At 47.7% G+C, this 18006-nt stretch overlaps 1 protein-coding gene across 2 annotated transcripts in view; it reads left to right on the plus strand.

Moving 5' to 3' along the window:
- The first annotated feature begins 666 nt into the window (after window positions 1–666).
- Window positions 667–18006, plus strand: part of PACSIN2 (protein kinase C and casein kinase substrate in neurons 2) — a 139531-nt gene continuing 122191 nt past the window's right edge. For both annotated transcript variants that reach the window (XM_033865896.2, XM_033865897.2), the window contains exon 1: window positions 667–819. The gene's annotated coding sequence lies outside the window, so the exon portion shown is untranslated. The remainder of the gene's footprint in view (window positions 820–18006) is intronic.

The following is an 18006-nucleotide window of genomic DNA, read 5'->3' on the forward strand; positions in this document are numbered from 1 at the left end:
GTGATGTGGATCCACTTCAGGCCTGGGATCTGGCTGACCCGGTTTCTAATCCTGGCTTTGACATTTATTTATTTACTCCGGCCCCCCCGACAAGTTACCTGGCATCGGTTCCCCAAACCCTCGCGTGGGCTCTGTGAACACGCACGAGCGCGCGCGCACACACACACGCGCACACACACACACACACACACACACACACACCCGCTCTCCGTCTTGCTTAAACTAAGCCGGCTCAAGTGAATCTGAGGAAGCCCTGATGACATTGGCTTCTGTGAGTGCCTTAGGGGAGAAAACTTTCAGAAAGACTACCTTCCCTGAATTCCCAGTTAAGTGCGGTGCGACCCTCCCGCGGCCCCCACCTCTGGGCGCCCGCAAAGCCGAAACACTGACTCCAGGCAGTAAGTCTTGCGGACCTCAGCCTCTGAGCGACTCGGGGAAAGTGACCCCAGCCGCCCTCTCCTCGGTTAAGCAGCCTCTCCCCCTTTGATTGACAAAGGTAGTCGCCAATGACGCCCACGAGAGGTCCCTTTGGCGCGCTAGGGGGCGTGCCGCCTCGTCGCTCCTCTGGCCCAATCAGGGACGCTGAAGGGGCTGTGGGGCGGGGCAGGCTCCCAGCAGCCAATGGCGCGAGCACAGCGGGCGCGGCGGGGGCGGGGCGCTCGGGGCTGGCGGCAGAAGCTGCCGCGGCGGGGCAGGGCAGGGCTGGACAGTGCGGCCAGAGCGAGGGCGGGAGCCGGGCCGGGGCCGGAGCCGGGGCTGAAGACGCGGTCGCGGCCAGAGAAGGGTGCGCGGCGTGTCGGGAGGCGAACAGCGGCCAAGGTGAGGGGCACGCCGCGACGGTTGGGGCGCCGCGGACGGACGCGGGGCGCTGGTCGGCGGCCGGGCCCGCGCCCTGTCAGGCCGCCACGCTGGGGCCGCGCTCCGCGCCCGAGGGCAGCCTCTGGGGCCGCGCCGCCGGCGGGCGAACTTCCTGTCGCTGTGGGAGGGGGTGTGTTCTGGGGCCACCGCGGGCGCCGAGGGGCGTCCGGGGGCCGAGGGGGGCGCCAGAGAGGACGTCGAGGGGCCTCCGGAGGGCGGGTGGGCTGGGCTTGAGGAAAGCTGGGGGCCGAGGGGTGCGGGGTTGGTGCGGGGGCGCCACAGAGGAGAGGACGAGTTCTCGGGTTGAGGGCTTGCTGGAGAGAGAAGTTGGGGAGCGGGGCCCGCGGAGGCAAGAGCGCTGCCGCAGAAGGGGGGACGGACGACTTTAGGAGAGACTTGGGGAGGGGATGCGGGGAAGCCGAGGGGTGCAGGGGTTCCCTGGGGGAAGCGCGGGCGTCTCGGGGAGCCGCGCCGGAGGAGAGGGGGCCCGGTTGGCGCCGGTTAGAGGGCAGGGCTGGGCCCGAGGGTGGCCTGGAGGGGAGGGGGCGGCCAGAGCAGGCGGGACACATATGCGGACGCGCGTATTTGGGGCGCTTTGATGACCGTCCTCCATTTCCTTCCTTCCCACCCTCCCTGTCCCTCTTCTGGCTCTGTGGGGCGGGGGGATGGCAAGCCGTTCTTTGTGAGCGGGTCCTAGGACTGGGGGAACGGGCAGGAGAGGCTGGGGGTGTTTGCCCGGTTGCCCCTCGTAGTTTTCCCAGACTGTCATTTCTAGAAACGTGAGTTTCCAGCCTGCTGGGGCATCCGGAGAGGCCTAGGATTGGAGAGGTAGTGATTTCTGCTGCTGCTCAGTTTCAGTGGCTTGTTGGGTTTCAGCTCCACCTGGGAAGGCTGGTTTTCTTTTCAGAGGAGTTGGTCAGGGGAGCGAGTTGTGCTGTCGCCGGGAGTCCCACACAGCTGCAGCCTTTGAGGATGCTGCTCTCGGGTTGGGTGCCTGAGGGAAGGCGGCCTTCAGGTGGGGTCTGTGCACCATTCCTGGGTCTTGTCTTCTCTCCTTTACCCCAACTGTCCTGTGTTCCTGTGGTTAAGGAGGGTTGGCTGCTCAGAGACTCCACGGCTACTCATTACACTGTTTACCAAACACACCCTGGCTGTCCTGATGAAAATCAGGAGACCAGCTCAGAGAATTTAAACCTGGGCTACGGGCGGTGAGCTCACACCAATTCCTTCCCTTCTCTGCAGTTCCTTCCTCTTCAGTTATCCCAATATGCTGAAGTTCTGTTTTAACCCAGGGCAAGGGAGCCAACCAGGTGGGCTCAGTTGAATGCCAGCCCTCCCCTTCTTGCACGAAAGTTCTTATTACACTTGATTCACAAGCCTGCCTGCAGCCTCCCCATAGAGGCATTGAATGGGAGCCAGTGCAACTGGGGTTTCTCTTGATTCACATGGGAAACAATAATCTGTGTGCACTTAAACTTAATTCTAGAGTTTCACAGTCTCCTTGGTGAGGTTATGTTAGTTGAGATATGAGACCACTACATCAAAAACTTTCCTGTGGTGTGTTTTTCTTTTGACAATTGTCTTGCAGCTTTAAGAAACTGGCCATTAGGCTGATGATATTTATTACTTGGGAAAGTAACGTAACACAGAGGAATAGATGAGTGATTAGGTCTGCACTCTTAATTCACTTTTTTGGGGAAGAATAAAAATTCATTTGAATGGAAATATCATTCTTAGCTCATGCTGTTGGGGAACTGAAACTTTATTACTTTTAGTCTCAAATGTATAAGATATAGGTCATAATATTTAAATGATCTAACAGCAGGCATATATAGAAAGCTGTATCTGTTTTTTTTAAAATAAATACTCCATGTCCTTTTTTATAAAGCGTGTTGATTTTTAAAAATTCATTCATTCATTCATTCATTTGTGTCGGATCTTAGTTGGGCGCATGGGCTCAGTTGCCCCGCGGCATGTGGGATCTTAGTTCCCCAACCAGGGATCGAACCCAGGCCCCCTGCATTGGAAGGTGGAGTCTTAACCAATGGACCACCAGGGAAGTCCCAATATCTAGGTTTTGAACATGGCTTGTTGCTGGGAGATAAAGTTGTCTTTCCCAGTCTTGGATGCCCAGTCCAGATCTCTGATGGCCAGGCAATTTCTGGGGTGGGAGATGAGGGGCATTTGTCCTTACATTTTTTCATTTCTTATTATTCACTTGAATAATTATTATTCACTTAAATAATAATAATTATTCACTTAAATAATAATCTGTGCAGACCAAGTTAAGGGCCTGGTGCTCAGGTTTCCTTCTTCTGACCAGGTCACAGTTGATTCCAGGATGTTATGGAATATCAAAAAGGTGGCATAGATTCCTTAATAATAGTAATGGCACCTTGTGTTTAGAGATCATGATAGCTTTTACCAAGTGCTCTCTGGCTACCCTTACCTGGACCTCCCATCTAACTCGGGCCTGCCTTATCTGCCATCAGATTGTACTGGTGACTTTGTGGAGGCCACCCTGTAGATTATTTGGGTAATGACCACATTCACATGAGCGATAGTGCTGGCTCAGTTTTTTTCCAATTAAGATTGTTTGGAAGTGCAGCGGCATACCTGAAGGCAGCGCAGCAGTGCGTTAGTTACGAAGTCAGTCAGTGTGCATTCCACAGGTAGAGACCTTACTTTATGGCCCTGGCATTGATCCTTCGCATACCTGAAAGCATGTCAGTGCCTGAAACCTGGTTCCTGATGGGCCCAGTAGTGGTCCCTGGGATGGCTGTGTAGGAGTGCCTTGAGACTGGTGGTATTCAGACGATTATGCTATGCTGACTGAAGGCAGTGTTAAAAGAAGAATTCTCAGAGTATTCTGCACAATGCAACATTCTTGGCGTATGTGTGGTTCCAATGGTAGCTATTCGAGGGGCAGTGGCCATCTAAGAGCACAAGCTTTGGTATTTTAATTAAAAACACAAAATGACAAAAACTCCTTACTTATGTTATATATTAGCTTGTAGTCATTCCCATGATTGTATGTTTATCTGTTTGCTTAATAAAACAGCATCATGTAGTCTAGTTTTCTTGTTTCCTAGAATAAAATCTTTATTTTCAATATTAAAACATCATCTGAGTGTTTCCTGACATTAGGCACTGAAAGAACAGCATATGAGAATATAGAATGAATAAAATGCTATCTCAACAATCAAAGGCCTCAGCGATCAAAGGCCTCAGAAGCATTAAGAAAAAAAAAAAGGATGGAAATTTTGCTATAACTTTAGAAACCACGTGTGTGGTGGTTTTTGGTTTTTTTTTTAATTTATTTTTGGCCGCGTTGGGTCTTCGTTGCGCGCAGCTTTCTCTAGTTGAGGCGAGTGGGGGCTACACTTCGTTGTGGTGCGCGGGCTTCTCACTGCGGTGGCTTCTCTTTGTTGCGGAGCACAGGCTCTAAGGCGCAGGCTCGGTAGTTGTGGCACAGGGGCTTAGTTGCTCCGCGGCATGTGGGATCTTCCTGGACTAGGGCTCGAACCCGTGTCCCCTACATTGGCAGGTGGATTCTTAACCACTGCGCCACCAGAGAAGCCCCATTTTTAAAAAAATTATTTATTTAGCTATGTGAGCTTTATGTGACTTTTTTCCTCCCTGGAATGTGCGATAGTAGAGGGGGAGGAGCATAGATGGAGACTAGGAACGCTGGGCTCTGTCCAGCCTTTTCCTGACTAACCCTGAGGCCTAGGACAATCACATATCTTATGGTCTCAGTTTTCATGTTTGTAAAAGGAGAGCCTTGGAGGTTCTTAACCTTTTGAGAATCTGATAACAACTATGGACTTCTTCCCAGAAAGCACACTTGTGGACAGCATCAGAGGCCTGGACCCCAGATTAGGAATTCCTGGATCATCCCATCTCTAAGCTCCCTCTCACCTCTGATATTCTGTCATCCTATTTTCCTGGTCTTCTTTGAGCTAATAATAATGATGACTTGTATTTATGGAAGACACATTCCAAAGCATTTTCACCTCTCATTTTTTGTCCCCAGAATATTTCTGAACAGTGTGGGTGGTGATGGATATTCCTTCTTCTGATGGAGAAAGGGGTACCAGACCTGTCCACCACTTTAGTAGAGTTACACAGCCAGCGGCCTGTCCTGGGACCAGAGTCAGGGCTCCTGGTTGCCAGCTTGGGGTTTTTCCATTAGGTTTTGCTTCCTTGGTGGTTGGTTATGTTTGGCAGTGTAGATATCCCAGAATGTGTCACTTGTAGAGGAAATACTGGTGCATCTGCTGAAAGGACTGTTTTTTTGGTCTGAATTTGGATCACTAAACACCTTTCTGCCTGACTGTCAAAAGGTTACTTATTTTGTTTTTGTTATTTTTTTGTGCCATACTTTTCATAGGGAAACATTTGTGGAACTTGAGCGTTTTGAGCAGAGTTGTTTCATGTTTATTGATTAAAGAGTACATTGAGATGATTACTTTTCAGTTGAGTGGTACTTGAGAAACTTGTGAAATAAATGTTAAGTGAAAATTCCAAACATTTGACTTGTTCTGTCGAATATGTCCTCACAGATGAGACTTTTCCTGCAGCCTGAGAGGCCCCTCCCTGGGCCCAGAGCTGCTGGGTGGGTTTGAGAGTTGGGTGTGGATTGTGCCAATGACCATGACTATCCAACAGTGACTTCTTGTGGCCTTCTGGCCAGATTCTGAATATTTTAGGGACTGTTTTTTTTCAGTTTATTAACAGAATACAGTGTATCAGCTATATAAAGGGCTTGTGTAAGCAAAAAAATACTAAACTTTAAAGCCTCACAGATGTTAAATGGTTTATTACTGATGAAAAGAATCATCATAATAAAGATGTTCTGAATAATCAGATATGGAGGTAATAGGATGGTATACAGTAGGTACCACTCAAATGTGGTATGTGTGTGTGTCCTCCAGTCTTCCTATTATGTTATGTCTGATACCTGTAAGGAGACTGGCCGACATCATTCACTCTCCAGGCATGGAAAAGGGTATTTGCTCATTTCACAGTGCATTTCTTTAGAGTACTGGAGAGGATGAGGCAGACATGCACAGCCTCACTGACATCGAACATAAAGCGTGATGTCATGTGTCAGCTTCCCTAGGTGAGTTGCTCGCCAGAGAGGCATTGGTGAGGAGATGAGGCTGTTAGAGGCCAAGGCCCACGATGAAGTGTAGACTCCAGGCTGCTGCCACCGTGCAGGGATGGCATCCAGTTAACTACACAACCTGCCTTGAGGTCTGCTAGTATTCACGGGCCTTTCTCTGACCAGGAAACTTGCATCTGTTGGCTCTTTTTTTCCAGAGGCCTGTCTGTGATTTATATATTGATAGAGCGGCAGAGTTGTCAGTAATGAGCTGGGGAACTCCATTAGGCTGCTATGTCGAAGTGCCTGCTTTTTATTTAAAGTTCACTCCTGGGCTGAGTGTTTGGAAGGAGTGTACGCCGATGATGGGAGCTGGGCAAGGTGGGTCGAAGGGAGCCTTCCTGGCCACTGTGTGTGCAGTGCCCCTGACACTTGTCTCTCCTCACAGTTCTGGGATCCCGAGATTCAGGTGACTGTCAGGAGGTGAGCTTAGAAGCGATCCCATCTTTGTGACAGTAGCAGATGGGAGTGTGTACAAAGTAAGGGCAGACAGAGGAGGGTGGATCTGACCGCCCTCAGGACACTGCACAGAAGCTGGCCTTCAGGGAGGTGACTTCGGAGTGGTTTTGCCACTCTCCAGGCGCTCTCCAGGTGGCAGTGACTGGAAGGAGAGGCCCAGGCAGAGGCACGGCATTGTAAAGAACTTGACGGTGTGAAGGGGCTGCTGAGGGTGGAGGAGGGGAAGGCTGGGTGGGCAGACTTCAGGTTGTGTGACCTGCCTTGCAGGCCAAGCTCGGGTTTGGACCTCCTCCTGGAAGATGGAGTTCAATAGGGAGCTGTTTTGGGGTAGTAGACACAGCAGGTTGAAGCTCTGCACAGAAGAGAGAGCGTCAGGTGAGAAGTCAGAAATGCAGATGGGGGAGGGGTGATTCAAGTGGCTTATTTTAACAAAAGTCACTTATGTCCCTGGAGGCTCAAGGATTAGTGTGGAAGTTCTTAGGAAGCAGTGCTAAACTCTGATGAGAGGGGCTTCCACAGTAGGACTGGCGTCAGTCTTAACTCAGTTCCTTTGCCTGAATTTATGTTTTTAGTTGGTAATACAGCAGCTGCCTGGGTTCTGCCTCTCTTTTCATATGGCTTATGCTCACAAATCCATGCAGTTAGTGTGTAACTTCCACCGCCAGTTCCTGCAGAAAAAAGGTAGTATTTGCAGTAAGGTATAGGAAGTAACATGGTTTCAGAGCCACACAGCCCTGGGTTTGAGTGCCAGCGCTACTACTAGGTAACCATGGTCTTCCTTGGCCAAATATTTCAACATCTCCAAAACCAGGATATTGACAGCCCCCTCCTCATACAACTTGGGGAGGGCAGTGTGAGGGAGCGGACCATAGACCCCGAGAGCTCAGCACCTGTCCCTGATTCATGGTGCCAGCGCAGTAACTTCGGTATCGCTCAAAGTGCAGGGTCTACTTGAGTGAATTTGCTAATTAAGAGAAATATATGTTTAAAGGGCTCAAACTGATGTTATATTATCCAATTCTATTGAAAATCCTTCTAAGATGTGTTATTCTTTTCTCAGCCTAAGTGTATTCAGTATACTCGGACCTCTCCTTGGTGACTCAGGGTCACAGGGATGCTGTTGAGGTTGTCGACATGGATGAGGCTTCTGACCCTGCATGGAACACACTCCCATCCCGCCCCTCACAGGGCCTGTCTTGTCTCTTCTTTCCACCTCCAGGCTTCTCTCTGATTCTGTCCCCTTTGTTGGGGTGAAGGCTTGAGGGCGATCTTTTCCTTCCTGGATTTTGAGGGCAGCCCTGCCACACAGAGGCCTTGCTCCCATCTGGGTTGGTGATTTTGTGCTTGAGTTGAATGTTACCTAGGTTATAGAAAGCCTGACCCTTGGTGTTGTGACTAGCCTTAGTGACTCAGAATTGGAAGGAACCATGTGTGATGGTGACAGTAGCTCATACTTAAGTAATGAAAAATTTAAAGGCTTGAAAAAGCAAATTGTAAAGCAATAGGTATACTCATCACAAGTGTAAAATATTAAAACAATATACAGCAACTATAGTTAAGGTTGTAGAAGTACGGAAAGTTTCTCCTTGATTTCCAAACTGTTCCATTGGCCTTTTACTTTTAGAATTAATATTTAAGTAATAACTTGACTCTGTAATTTAAAAAATATATATATGAATGGCTTGATTGTGTAGGCATTTTCAGTTTACCAGGAATTTTCCCATAGTCCTGATTTTGTTTTCAGAACAGCCTTGTTGGTTTGCTCCCCTCTTCATTTTTCAGAGGAGGATAAGAGGGAGGACTGGAGGGTCATTGGTTTTGACTGAGGCTGGCCAGCCAGGACCCCAGGTGGGCCTCAGCCCAAGTCTGTAGCTCTTAGAGATCCTAGTTATGGGGATCTCTGCTGGGGCCTGCAGGGTGGTCTTTCACATATAGAATAAGCTGTGGCTAGTGCTTTGAAGTTTCCTATTGAATAAATGAAATTTTATTATTGTAAAGTGATACCCATAGTTTGTGAACATTTTCATATTTTTAAGTACCATTGTATCCAGTTATGTTGTCGCCAACTGAGCACGCCACGTCTGTGAGTTGTGGTCTTCAGAAGAACCACAGAGCAGGCTCTGCACCCCATGTGGACCTCCAGGCCTGCTGTTGGTGGGTTTTGTAGCTGACTGATTGCTGGAGGATGGAGCGGGCCTACCTGGGTGCTGTTTAGCTTGGACATGACAATGTTTTAATTAAGGAAGCAGTTGTGCCCTCTGCACCAGTGAAGGTAGCCATCAGCTGAGGAGCGAGGGCAGCCAGTGAGGGGGGTAGATCGGGGGCAGGGCATCACCGTCTGGGACAGGCCTCTGGGGCTTTCTGAGGGACCGTACAAGAAGCTTTATGCTCCTGCTCATTTAATTCTTGCAACAAGATAAAGTTCACTTTACACATGAGTAAACCAAAGCTCAGAGAGATGAAGTGACCTTCACAGCGTCACCGGCAGAGCTGACCCTCAGCCTGGCTCTGAAGCCACACTTACCTGCTGTCTTGAATAAGTGTATTCTGAGTCACTTGCCCTCAAATATGAAAAAAATCTTTAAGTTAATCTTCCTTCCCCACTTCTCAGAAACATAGAAAAGAGGCAAGTTATGTGGTCTTTTGTTTAAGACAGGATCTATGCCTACAACTAACTTGATTAAGATAATCCAAAAGTTTGCAATAATTTATGCAGTGGGGAGATAAGGGCAGAAAGGGAGAGGCTTCTAAACAGTCCAGAGCTCCTGGCTTCGGTGGGAATGCTCTTGCCTCGCCTTGGTGTCATATGAGATTGAAAAAGCACTTACTTAGGGGAGGGACTTTCTTGGTGGCGCAGTGGTTAAGAATCCGCTTGGGGACACGGGTTTGAGCCCTTCCGGGGTCCAGGAAGATCCCACATGCCACAGAGCAACTAAGCCCGTGCGCCACAACTACTGACCCTGTGCTCTAGAGCCCGCAAGCCACAACTACTGAAGCCCGCGCACCTAGAGCCCGTGCTCCACAAGAGAAGCCACCGCAGTGAAGAGTAGCCCCCCGCTCTCCGCAACTAGAGAAAGCCTGCGCAACTAGAGAACTAGAGAAAGCCTTTTGTGTCAAAAGGCTTTTTTTTTGTTTTGTGTTTTTGCTTTCTAGTCTTTTAAAAATTGAAGGTACAACATAGAAAATAGATTTTTTTTAATAAAAAACTTTGTATTTTACTTTGCATATGCATAGGGGTTTTTATGTATCTTAGAAGCAGTAGCTGCCACCTACTGACTACTTTGTTCCATGCTTCAGAAGAAGCAAGAGGCATTGCCTCTGTCTTCACAGCAACACTCAAGACTCTGAGGTTACCAGTTTGAACATGAGGGCCCTGCAGGTAGTGAGATCATGTGCTTAGTCCAAGGTCATTAGTGTTGTAAACAGGGGAGACAATTTGAAGCCTATACTGGCTACATGTGGTTGTCCCCTTCTCGTCAATCTACACTGTCACAATTGTATTCATCAGATTCCCTTAAATATTTTATCAAATATCATGTTTTTATCATTGTCCTTAAAAAGATTTTTAATGGTTATGTAATCCTGTTAATGTTTCTTTACGTACTTTTTTTTTTTTTTTGCGGTATGCGGGCCTCTCACTGTTGTGGCCTCTCCCGTTGCGGAGCACAGGCTCCGGACACGCAGGCTCAGCGGCCACGGCTCATGGGCCCAGCCGCTTCGCGGCATGTGGGATCTTCCTGGACCGGGGCACAAACCCGTGTACCCTGCATCGGAAGGCGGACTCTCAACCACTGCGCCACCAGGGAAGCCCTAATTCTGTTAATGTAATGAGGTTAAAACATTCCCCTAATGATGGACATTTTAGGTTATTTCCACTTTTTTTTTTTTTTTTTTTGCTATTCTAGATGAATTTGCAGTTTACAATTTCATTTTTCTTTTCTCATTTGTGTAATTAGTTCCTGGGTACAAATTCCCAGAAATAGAAATCTTGGATTAAAGGGTATGAACATCTTAGAGTGTTTTGAAAGCCTACTCCGTTGCTTCTGGGTTTATCTTTCTGATATTTATGGATGAAAAAAATTGAGGGAGTTTTTTTTTTTTCTCTTTAAAATGCTTTGGCCTTTAGAACTTCCAAGTATCTGTGAGATAAACTTTTGTGAGGTTTTCTTAAATGAGTCACATTTCCTCCTAAGTTTCTGGATATCATTTTACTTGAATTAGATGTTTTTACTTTCATAAACAAGAAACAGTCTTTGAAAAAGTCCTTACTACTTTCTTTATTGATCACCTGAGCCAATGTTCTGCATTCCCTAGGCTGTAAATGTTTGTGGTTGCATTCCTTCATCAATTCAGCTGTCATGATACTCTGAACCACAGTCTCTCTGAACTTGTTCTTCTTTTCTTTTCCTCACTTGAAATACGCATAGTGGGAAAGACCATGCAAGGTTGTTTCTGCTGGTATCGTCACACATCAGGACAGCCTGGGGGATCTCGAGATCCTTTGGATTTTGCCTGTGTAGCTTCTAGATGCTGCTCTCACGGACATTCCTACCATTGCTAGAGGCAAACATCTCAGAGAAGTACTGGGAGGTTTGTTTGTTTGGCCGCAGTGCGCAGCATGTGGAACTTCCCCGACCAGGGATCGAACACGTGCCCTCAGTACTGGAAGCACGGATTCTTAACCACTGGACCACCAGGGAAGTCCGAGAAGTATTGGGAGGTTTATAGTGTTGGTGCTTACACTTTTTTTTTCCTTTTCTTTTCTTTTTTTGTCTTGTTTGTTTTTCTGTTCTGAAGTCACTGTGTCCTTTACCATGTCCCTTCACCATGGGCTGGCTTACTTTTTCACCTTCCACTGTTCCTTAGGTATTCACCTGAAGATTAAGTGGAGTCCTAGTTTCCTGGTGGTTCATTTTCAGGGTTTGCAAAGGAAAAGGTGCTTAGCAGGGACAAGGAAGGCCCCAGGTGGGGAGCAGTGGCCAGCCCTCAACTCTCACCCTCGGGTTCTCTCTCTTGGATTCCTGCTGTGCCTCCATCACACTCCTCCACCCGCAGAAGGCTGCTTCCTCTTTAGTTCTCTGGCCTCATCCTGGGCAAAAACTCCTCTTTTCTTGGTTCCTCTTATCCTAGCTAAGAAAGTCTGACGTTCACAACACAACAAAACAGAAAACATTAGTATGTACTCAGGTAGAAATAAGAGGAACTAATCACAAACAACACAGACGCATAACAAGAGTTTTGTTTCTCAGGCGCAAGTAGGTTTTTGATGCCAGCACTGTAGGGCTAATCTGACTGCATTGGCTCAGCTAGGTGCTGCCTAGCTTCCTGCTTCCCCTCCCCACCTGTTTATTTAGTCAATAAACCCAAATTTTAGAGTAATATTTTGCTCTGTGCTTGGTAATCTGTGTTTTTATCAGAAGTATGGAAATTGTACTTTGCCCTGGTTTCCACAGATGCCTAAACATGTCTGAGTTGGCTGTTGCCTGGGTAAGTGGCTGAGCTGTTGGTTGTGTGTGTGGTGAAGGCTCTGGTAGAGGCTGGGTGGAAGTCCCAAGACATCCTTATGGCTTCTCAGCCAAGCTGGATGGTAACTACCAAGCCCCAGAGGCACACGTTTTTGGCTTCCCCTTTGTCCTTTCCACGTTTCCTGTTTTATTTCCTGAGAAATCTCTGCCCAATTGCCCCAGCTTGGCAGGGTGTGGCATGTAATGGAATGGGGCTACTTTATTTCAGGACATGGACCTTTGGACCATGAAGCATGATTCCTTAGCAGCCCTTAACCCCAGCTTTATTCTGGGTTGGACAGGTGCACGGTGTTCCATCAAGTTTCTTCTGCTTCTTAGAACTGGGGCCGGTGACTGGAGTCCAGAGGTAGGCCTTACCTGAGAGTCCCACAAAAAAAGGGCCTTGAAGTGGGGCCTGAGGTGGTAGTCCTGGCCATGCGGAAGTCATGGAAAAAAAATAATTTGATTGGATAATTGGAGTGCTGCAGTATGCTTCCTTTTATGAAAACCGAGTGAAGTGATTGGTATAGTACCAGACTTTTTTTATCTTTTGGATTTCTTTCTTTCCTTCTTGCTTTTGCAGGTGTGGGTCTGAAGTTGCTTGATTGGGGGTGGGCTGGGCTGGGCTGTCTCATTGTCTCCCTTTATTTTTAAAAATTTATTTATTTATTTTTGGCTGTGTTGGGTCTTCATTGCTGTGCGCGGGCTTTCTCTAGTTGCAGTGAGCGGGGCTGCTCTTCGTTGTGGTGTGCGGGCTTCTCACAGCGGTGGCTTCTCTTGTGGAGCATGAGCTCTAGGCACGCGTGCTCAGTAGTTGTGGCTTGTGGGCTCTAGAGCGCAGGCTCAGTAGTTGGGGCGCACGGTCTTGCTCCGCGGCGTGTGGGATCTTCCTGGACCGGGGCACGAACCCGTGTCCCCTGCATCGGCAGGTGGACTCTCAACCACTGCGCCACCAGGGAAGCCCCTCATTGTCTCCCTTTAAAGTTCAGACAGGTCACCTTCCTTGAAGTTTTTTTTTTTGCTCCAGAATTGCTATTTTGGACTTGTGCTTTTTGTCTATAACTTCCAGTAGGAACTTCCAGGTTCATGAAATTTAGAAATAGTTGAAAATAACATGCTCTCTTAACTAACAAGTAAAGAGGCAGGGAGAAAAAAAACCCCAAACCTTTAAATCCCTGCCTTACAGAAACTTAATGTTAGTAGTGTGATTGGAAGAGGTGGAGGCCCACTCTTGAGAAGCGAACTCTGTCAGCAACCTACGCCCCACTGCACCCCACCCCGAACTCCTGGGGGGGTGGGTAAGAAGAGGGAACTTTCCCTCCCTGGGGTAGGGGTAGAAGATTTTCAGTATCTACAGGGGCTGCAAAGGCTCCTGCTGTTGATGGGGGGCTGGCTTTTGGTCCCAGGTTGCTCTCCCCTGTAGGAGGGCCTTCTTGGAGCAGTGGGACAAGCCCTGCTGAGTTCTGGTTATGGGCCAGCCTGGTGTTCTGTGCTGCAGGTGTTACGTGGCAAGTTTATCACATCACGAGCTCTGCAGGCAGATTGCCTGGGCTTGAATCCCAGTTCTGCAATTTATGGTGGGTCCCTGGGAAAGTTACTGATCTCTCTGTGCCTCAGTTACCTCACCTCTAAAATGGGGATAATGATAGGATTGGTGTGAGGACTGGATGAATGAGTATGTGTCCTGTACTTGGTTGGGGGAGTGCTGCACTTTAAGAGCCCCATTTAGTGTAGCCATTGTGTGCCTCTGAGCCTCCCAACTGTCCTGCCATGTGGCTCTTTGATTGTCACTTTACAGTTGAGAAAACAGGCTCACAGAAGCTTAATAACTCCTTAGACCCAGATCTGCCTCAAGGTTCTCTCTTCAGTGCACTGGTGGTTCCCCACAGGTACCCTGGTTCTCCAGGACGCTAGGGGATGATTACAAAGGGATGGCTCACTCACAACTATACCCACCAGGCATACTTTGTAGGTGGATTTTTTTTTTTTTTTACTGTCTCTGTACACAAGCAAAGACACACAGACACACAAAACATTTATATGTTACTGTATAAAAATGATGGCTGTGCTTACAATGAATAAAATACCAACTCATTTTAAAGCTTGAATTTATCGTAGCCATTTGTCATCTTGATTTCCTCAATCATTGAATGCGAAAAGTACTATCATCTAGGGATCTAAGGACCTTGTTAATATTAAAAAAGGGTCCTTTTGGGGGGAGAATTCAGTAGATGTTTATTGTTGCCCTTTTCTTGCCCTGTACATTTTTTTCAAAAAAAAATTTTTTTTAATAAATTTATTTATTTTTGGCTGCATTGGGTCTTCGTTGCTGCGCACAGGCTTTCTCTAGTTGCGGGGAGCCGGGGCTACTCTTCGCTGTGGTGCGCGGGCTCTAGGTGCGCGGGCTTCAGTAGCCGTGGCACACGGGCTCTAGAGCGCAAGCTCAGTAGTTGTTTGCCCTGTACTTTAGTATATGTCTTTCTGTATGTCTGGCATCTGCATGCCTCCTCAAGGATCAGGGCATATTGTGGAGATGGAGTCTCCATTGTGGCTGGGCCGAACTGTGAACTGGAAGCAAGGTTGGGAGCTCAGAATCCATACCAGGTTCAAACAGGAGGAATATCTGAAGTCTCCATGGGAGCAAAGAAGGTACTTACACCTGAGGTGTCTTGAATTCTGCTGGATCCCTCGATTCTCTGAGGCATTGATTCTGGTTCACCCTCACTAGTGTCTCCTAGGGTGCCTTCCTGGGGCAGACTGATACATATATATTTTTAATTTTTATTTTTTTTTTAATATTTTATTCTATTTTATTTTATTTTATTTTTGGCTGCATCAGGTCTTAGTTGCAGCATGTGGGATCTTTCATTGCAGCACATGTGATCTTTCGTTGCAGCACGCAGGCTTCTCTCTAGTTGTGGCTCGCTTGCTCAGTAATTACTGTGTGCGGGCTTAGTTGCCTCACGTCATGTGGGATCTTAGTTCCTTGACCAGGGATTGAACCCGCGTCCTCTGCATTGGAAGGCAGATTCTTAACCACTGGACCACCAAGGAAGTCCCTATATTTTTTAATTCAACAAATTCCTGCTCCTCTTTAACGTAAGGCTCTAGTTGCAAAGTACATTCCCAAATCCCAACCACAAACTTAAAGGCTGGGGCCTGCCCCTGGCTAAGCTGACAATTGCATGGTGGCAAGCCCCTGAGAGGCCTTCTCTTTTCTAGGAAAGCTCTCCTCTTTGTTAGATTTTGCTCTGCAATGTTACTTCCTTACTCACCTAACCTTGGTCATCGGTGTTCTGATATATGTGCTTGAAACTCAGCACTGTGCTTCTTGACCTTTATTTGGGTCTCAGATCTCCTTCAGAATTTCATGAAAACAGATTCCATCCGCTCCCCGCCCCCACCCGGCAAAATGGACACAAACATTTTTGCATTCACTTCTGACAGGTTCCTAAATCCCCATTCATTTATTGAACAAATATTTGAATTTCTGTCATGTGCCAGACACAGTTCTAGGCACTGGGGTTACAGCAGGAACACAGTAGACCAAGACCATACATTCTAGTCGGGGGAGACAGAATATGGTTAGACAACTCGTGTCCCTTATGGAGGGAAGGTCAGCTTCGGTGGGCTGGAGCATCCAGGCCTCATCCTGCCTGCTTGGGGCTAGGCTCTTTGCCAACCTCCCAGTTCACTTCCAACTTTCACCTTCCTGAACTGGCTTTTGACGTCACCATCATTATCACATAGATTTTTAACGATTTAATATTTATTGAGGCGTATTTTGTGCCAGGTGCGCTACTTTTCCATGCATGATTACACTTATTCTTATGACAACTTTGTTTTGCAGGTGGAAAGCTGGCCTTAGAGAGTTTAAGTGACAGGCCTCATAGCTAGGAAGTGTGGTGCTTTTGATCAGTCTGCAGCTTACGATTGTGGAATTCAGCAAGCCAGGCCTGAGGACATCATCAGAAATGGCAACAAAAATTAAGTGTGACCATTTTGTCCTGGACATGTCCATTCTCTGACTGGTTCCTTTAGCGGTCAGAAATTTTTCACCTGTCACATCAAATTGCCTTGCTCAAGGCTGGAAACATGAGTGGAACATGCTTTCAGGCCTCTACATGGTAGACGTTACAGACACTTGAAGTTACCAAATATATATTTACTGTTAGCAAGATTGCATAATTCCATCCTCAGTCCCAAATAACTGCCTTATGAGTGACATTTGAAATGCACATTATTTAGTACTTGGCTAAGGAGATTTATATGCACACTGTTCTTTCCACACCAGACAGTTACTTTCTTGTTTTAATTTTTAAGGCACTACCCAATGAACAGAATAACTTCCTGAAAAGTTGCTTTAAAAAACTTTGTATTCTCTGCAGAGGGTGGAATGAAACAGTATTAGTGATCTTGACTCAGCCCCTGACATAACAGAGTCATTATTCTGACTGGAGGTTTGCAAGCTGCCATCCCCCTGGCATTAACAGCTGTTAGTTCTTTAAATATTTACGTTTAATAACTTTATATCTCTGCTTCCTTCTAAGGCTTGCTGCAACTTCACGTCAAACACAAAACTGCACCTTTGAAGTTATTTTGGAATGTGACTAAATGCCAGGGTGAAGTTTCTCTATAGCCATCTCACATCATGGAGGAACAGTTGGACTGTGGGTCTGGCTCAGTGCTCATTAAATGTTGCAGCGTCCAGCTGTCCTTCCTGGGCAGCTGGGTCTGGAGAAGCCCCAAGGATTGGAGGGGGAAGTTGTCCCTTTGTTATGTGACCAAGGTGCGATTGTTGGAAGTTGAGTCCTGAGAGAGTCCGGGAGGCATTCTAAATGGAGTTTCCAGTCTAAAAGGTGAGGCAGGGTTGGAGGAGTCTAGGTTTGAAGCCCAGCCTGTAGGATTTTTGAGCAGGGTGGGTTGGAGAAGGCATCTGTTGTGGCTTCTTTCCCTGGCCTCCCCTTCTAGACCATAATTCCCTGTCCCAGTAACCCCTTACCCAATTGCAAGACCTGTTTGGGCCTCTTCCCTGGCTGTGTCCCACTGGACCGGGTGGACCATGCCATCGTGTACATATGCTTCAGGTTGAGAGGTGGTCAAATGGTGGTTGTGTGCAGGGCGTGTGTGTGTAGATGGGGCTTGGGTGTGCAGGTTAGGGTGTTCCCACAAGTGCACTGGGGGTCCTTGTGGAGCAGGGCACTCACTGCTCTGGATTCATTGTGTATCTGGCTTCTGGAAATAACAAAGTCCATACTTATTTATTGAGTGTGCTTGTCCCATGCCATCTCTGCTGCTTATGGTACCCTGCGGAGCTTGGAAGTGTCCCTCCCTGTCTGATAGCTGGGGCTTGGGGAGGTGGGTTCAACATCAGGCCTCCCCTGCTCAGCTGTTCTTGGCATTAAATCAGGCACACCAGAGGAGGACCGGTTGCATTGTGCCATTTTACCCGAAGTCTCCTTCTAGGACTTGAGGTCTTTTGGATCTTGTTAGCATTCTGGCACAGTATCAGAAGGATTCTAGTTTATATATCATGGTCTTTTTTAGAGCTCATATTTTATTTCCATTTTATCCATGGACTTAAGCCTGGAAGATTCCCAGTGAACAGCTTTAACATTGTCATATATGACTTTTCTTTGCCGCAAAGCACAGATACTCTGGCTCAGGGGTAAACAGCTCTTCTAGAAACAAGTCAGTTCACTTCAGCAGCAGCAAAGCAGCGCTCCAGGAACCTTTCAGGGCACATTCTTCTTGTGACTTCTTGTCCTCCAGGAGGGGAGGGACACAGTGTCTCGGGTCACTGCCCTAGCTGCAGTGTCCCACAGTACACGTGACCATCCCAGTGGCGTTGGAGCTGGAGTGCCGTCCCTCCAGAAGTAGCTCCAGGATGGAGATGGAGACAAGCATGGGGACTGCCTGAGGACTGTGGAGTCCTCAGCATGTCCCCGGCCCAGAGGGTCACAAGAGCTGGTCTGAAACCTTGTTCTCACAGTGTAGTTTTTATATGTTAAGATTAGC

The sequence above is a fragment of the Tursiops truncatus genome, chromosome 11, assembly GCF_011762595.2.
Source record: "Tursiops truncatus isolate mTurTru1 chromosome 11, mTurTru1.mat.Y, whole genome shotgun sequence".
NCBI classification, from domain to species: domain Eukaryota; kingdom Metazoa; phylum Chordata; class Mammalia; order Artiodactyla; family Delphinidae; genus Tursiops; species Tursiops truncatus.